This window comes from Formica exsecta, unplaced genomic scaffold (assembly GCF_003651465.1).
Source record: "Formica exsecta isolate Colony F162 unplaced genomic scaffold, ASM365146v1 scaffold774, whole genome shotgun sequence".
NCBI classification, from domain to species: domain Eukaryota; kingdom Metazoa; phylum Arthropoda; class Insecta; order Hymenoptera; family Formicidae; genus Formica; species Formica exsecta.
The window spans coordinates 8,056-13,395 of record NW_021853542.1 but is presented as its reverse complement, the minus strand read 5'-3'; the positions used below and the strand labels follow the sequence as shown (position 1 = coordinate 13,395).

General features: G+C 43.2%; 1 pseudogene; it reads right to left on the bottom strand.

Moving 5' to 3' along the window:
• Positions 1–2,592: 2,592 nt before the first annotated feature.
• LOC115243975 lies at positions 2,593–3,502 on the bottom strand (annotated as a pseudogene).
• Between the last annotated feature and the right edge of the window lie 1,838 nt (positions 3,503–5,340).

The window sequence follows — 5,340 nt, the reverse complement described above, 5'->3', positions numbered from 1 at the left end:
TGTAACCCCCCCCGCCCCCTTCCCCCTCCCCCCCCCCCCCCCCCCCCCTCTCTCTCTCTCTCTCTCTTCTCACCAACGCATATCCAAAAGTGCACCGGCATGAAGGACGAGCCTGTACACATTCGCTCTCTACCCAGGTCGTCTCTATTCTCTTCCCCCTCTCCGCCCAACTCATCTCTCCCTTCGCCCCCCTTCCTTTCTTATATTCTTTCTCTTCTTTCTTTGCCAGAGCCGGCGGAGCATGGGGCGAGGTCCGATCCGAACGCACGTCGCTCGTGAGAAAAATAGAAGCGACGCGAGTATATATATGTATGTGTGTATGTGTGTGTGTGTGAGCAAACGTACACCGCGACGCTCTCTTCCTTTACGTCACTCTCTCCGCGACATCTTCGAGAGAGATAACGCGACGCGGCGGCGGAACCCTATCGCGACAAAATCACGAGTTATCACGAATGATTTCAGAGAGTTGAGAGGCTGTATAAAATAAGAGTCCCTTCATTCCACGCTTTTGTACATTTCTCTCTAGTCGATTTGTATCATACAGACCGAATAGAGAGAAATTCTGTATCGCGTAAAAATACATTGTCGCACTTCACGAATAATCTGATAAAGGATAGTTGGGAAGAATAGACTTTGCATTTCCGTTTTCTTGTCCGTTCTTGTTGTGAAAAAAATGGGAGGAAACGAAAAGAAGAACGATGTCACAATAGCTCTGTCTATCTCTCTCCTTTCAGCTGAATTCTAAGAATTCAAGAATATAATTGTTGTCGAAATATAATCGTTTTTATTTAAGAACTTTTAAGGGAAGAATAAAAAGGTGAAATACATTGGGACTTTAGGTGCGCCGAATATTTTTAATATATATATTTTAAAATGTACATATTTTCTTTTCTTTAATATATTACTCTTTAATCTCATCATTTTTTGTCTTTTCGCACCGAGCGCTTAAGCACGTGCGCGTCCACTATATATATAATGTAAAATGTAAAGTATAATAAAACGATATAAAATAAAAAGAATCGCAATCTTTTATATAATTCGTCTTCATCAATTACATTTGTCATATCAATATTGTTTCCTCTCAATTATTTTTTTCCGTTCATCTCCCGCTTTAAACGCAGATATAGGTTAATATAACAAAACAAAACAAAAAAAAAACAAAAAAAAAACCAGCGGGGATTGACGAATAAGAGTCAAGACGCGGTTATCGATGCGCAATTTTTTGTTGTTAAATTTCATCGACAAGTATGTATTAAATATGTATGTTTCGGACCATTTTTGGCCTATCTTCAGTATAGATAACAGAATATAAAAAAAGAAAAACCGATTCGTACTTGCCTTTCAAGAAACAAGATTGTTGCGACATTTCAGCGAATTCAAATCCCAAGAGTACACAAAACATGAGATAAGCCGACTTTGATATTTTCTTTCCGCGATAAAAAACAGACGTGGTTAGTCGTATCTCTCAGACTCCCGTGATTCTCGGAAGGCCAGCGTCCAACCCAATCGAAAAGACGTGGAACTCCTGAAGTCAGCCCCCCAATATTAGAAAAAATTAAATTTCTTTACATGATTCGATTGCACGTTGTTTGCACATGAATACACTTTTTTGTTTTTGTTTGCACACCTTTAGTAAAAAAGTTATTAAAAAAGACATTTGAGGGGGCCAACTCCACGTTAGTCCCCAACTGTTACAAAAATGGTTTTCAATTGATAAATTTTTGTTTACACATTTCAAAACAGTTCGAATTTCTGTTTGCATATTTTTAGAAAAAGTTATTTAAAAAAAACTTTTGAAGGAACCAATCTTACGTTAGCCCCCAAATTTTACAAAAATGATTTTTGATCAACTTAATCAATAGATTTTTATTTGCATATTTATAGAAAGAGTTATTTTTAAAAAAGAACTTTGAAATGCTAACTTTACATCCAAAAGAATTCAAATTTTGTAAAAATCTTTTCATAATAAACTTAATCCATAGATTTTTATTTGCACATTTCTAGAAAGTTATTAAACAAAAAAAAAAGAAAAAGCTTTGGAGGCTAAAAAAACCAAGCTTCTTATAACTTTACTAGCAGGCGTACAAACAAACATTTAAACTGTTTTGAAATGTGCAAACGAAAATCTATGGATTAAGCTTATTACAAAAAGATTTCGCAGAATTTATATTTCTTTGAATATAAAGTTAGTCTCCCAAAGACTTCTTTTTTAAAAATAAATCTTTTTCGGTGCAAACTCTTTCAAATGTGCAAACAAAAATTCAAACTGTTTTGAAATGTGCAAACATAAAATCTACCGATTAGGTTAATTAAGAATTATTTTTGTAAAAATTGGGGGCTAACGTGAAGTTGCCCCCTCCCTAAAAGTTTTCTTTTAATAATTATTTTATTAGAGATGTGCAAACAAAAATAGAAAAAAATGCATTCATGTGCAAACAATGTGCAATCGAATTATGTAAAAAAATTTAATTTTTTCTAATATTAGAGAGCTAATTTCACACGTCTCAACCGAAATTACACACCAGTTTTGATCCTTCTCCTCACAAGCGAGAGATAAAATAGGAGAAAAAAAGAAGAAAAGAATGAAAAGGCTTACCTCTCGCGGTGCAGCAAGCAGATGCGCTCCTTGGCAACCTTCAGCTTCTTGGAGATAATCTTCTTGAGGCTCTCCACGGTGTCGTTCCGATCCACCGTGAGCTCAAACTGGCCGCCGGTTGTCGGCGTGATGCACACGGTGATCTCGTCCCTGTCGGCGGCGGCGGCGACGCAGCCACACCCCGGTTGCGGTGCCGGCGGCAGCTGCGGCGGCTGCGGCTGCGGCGTCGTCGTCGTTGTCGTCGAAATCGAGGTAGTAGTCGCGGCTGCGGCGCGCGACCCCGGGGACGCGGCTCTTATCAAGCCTCGGTCGCGGCTCTCGACGTTATCGGAGGCGGCGGCAGCGGTGATGGTGGTGGTGGTGGTGGCCGCGTCATCGACAGGAACAACCGGGTCGTTCGGGGGGATGGCGGAAGCGACACTCGTCGACTCGTCGTCGAGTGTCCGCATCTTCGAGGAGGAGGCGGCTTCGTCGCTCTCGGCCCCCATCGCCCCCACATCCGATGTTCGCGGTGGACCCGCGGTGTCGTCCATCCTGACAACTTGTCGACTATCGATGCACTGTGCGCGACGATGATAAACCGTACGAGGTATGCGTGACGACTGCTCTGTCCGCCGCTGCTGCTGCTGCCGCTGTCGCCTTCTTCTTCTTCTCCTCCTTTTCCTTTTCTCTTACCGTCGCCAATTCCTTCTCTTCGCCCTCCTCCTCTCCTCCTCCTCCCCCACTGCTCACGACGGGACCTCGCGCTCTCCTACGTGTCCGTGTCGTCTATATGCATGCACCTGCACCTGTGCCCTGTGCCCGCTCTTCTTCAGGCGTCTCTTCTTCCCGAAACGTCGACGTACGAAAAAATAGAAAGCAGCCGGCAACCCCGAAGAGAGCGGCAGCGGCAGTGGCCACGGAAACGCGCACAGTGGGGTAAGGGGCGGGGAGGATTGGGGGACAGAAGACAGACAGGCAGGCAGGAAAAGGAGTGTATACTAGAGAGGAAGGCGGATTTTCTGGCGTTCTCGATGTCCGTGTGTCCGCGTTCTCTACGACGTAGCCGCCGCTACGATCGATAGCGATAAAGTATTCGCGCGAGAATCTCGCTATAATCCTCGAGGAAGAGAGAGAGAGAGAGAGAGAGAGAGAAAAAATACTGATCACCGCTTCTGACACACCACGTATACCGCGCGACGTCGACGACGACTCTCTCCCACCTCTTTCGAGCAAGCACCTTGCTCGCGCTCTCTCTCTCTCTCTCTCTCTTTTTCTATGCTTCCCTTTTTCTCTCTCTTTCTCACGCAATTCTTCCCCTCTGCTTACAAAGGATCTTCTCGTTCCCTTGTACGTACTTGTGTTGCGTGTATATATCCTTTCTTCGCTGACTTTCTCACGCGCACGCACGCACCCGTCCACGTATATATGTACGCACTTACGACCCTTCCTCGAGCGGTCGAACCCTGCGACTAGCGAACGGAAAACCGGAGCTCCCGGAGCTTCTGCTAGATTCCCAGACCCGGCGGCCGCCGAACCCATTCCGTCGCCGAGCGAGTGCGCGGCCGAGGATGCACGACGCGACCTGAACTGAGCCGAATAGCCGTTACGCGGGCTATTCGAATCATCGCGAATCGACCGTCATCCCAATAAGCAAGAAACGTGTTGAGGTATGTGTCATGTGTCAAAACATTGACAAAAGTATTAAAATTTCGTAGACTATTCTACTATTTCTTCGGAGTATTTGTATAAAACTTGAACACAATTTTCTTAATGGTTTGGAAATTATTTAAAGTTTGTACTGATTTTTTTATGGAAAATCGCGTATTGTAGGATTTATTGACAAATTTGACAAGGAAAGAATATTATCAGCGAAATAAGAATTCTCACATGTATTAACTCTAATAAATATTTGTGCGAAACTTGATTTAGATTCACTTACTCGTTTAAAAATTATTTACTAAAAATTGTAGCAAAATACTTATAGCAACCCAAAATCATTCTGTAAATTACTCGTTTCTTTTTCTCACAGTTGATTTCAAGGAGTATACACAATCAAAAGTTGTCATAAGTTAGGAATGCGATTTTCTTCAAAACGAAGCAGAAAGGAGCAAATCTCTAAAAAACTTTCTTATGTTATTTTTTATGTTAAAATCGGTGTCAAAATTTATTCATATAATGACATTGTCGATTACAACGTAAAAGCTTACATATTTACTAACATTACATATTACTGAATATCGTTATATTAATGATCTTTTGCTTATTGAGAACTTTCCACATCGCGCAAGTAGAGAGAGAGGGGGAGGGGGAGGGAGGGGGAGAGAGGAGATTGAGAAAGGGTGGGAAGGAGGAAGTGAGAGAGGCGTCGGAAGGGGAAAGGGGAGTGAGAGAGAGGAAGGAGGAGAGGGGCGGAGGGGTGAAGGACTGGAGAGGGGAAAAGAGAATCGAGGGAGAGTGGAACGGATACTGTTCTACTCTGATTGGTTTCGCCATTCTAAGGTCAACTCATATACATATGTATATCCACATATATATGTTGAAGTTGTGTGATGATAATTGTGTGTGTGTGTGTGTGTGTGTGTGATAAATACTCCACTCTTACCAAAATATTACCTGAAAATGGCGGATTTCCGGTGAATCCACTCCACTCTCTCTTGATTCTCTCTGGAGAGGGGTTGTGAGAGGGAGGAAGGGGAGAGAGGGGATGTGCGAGGGAGGGCGGAGAGGGAGGGGTGGAGGTGTAGGAGGGTGGAGGAAGGGAA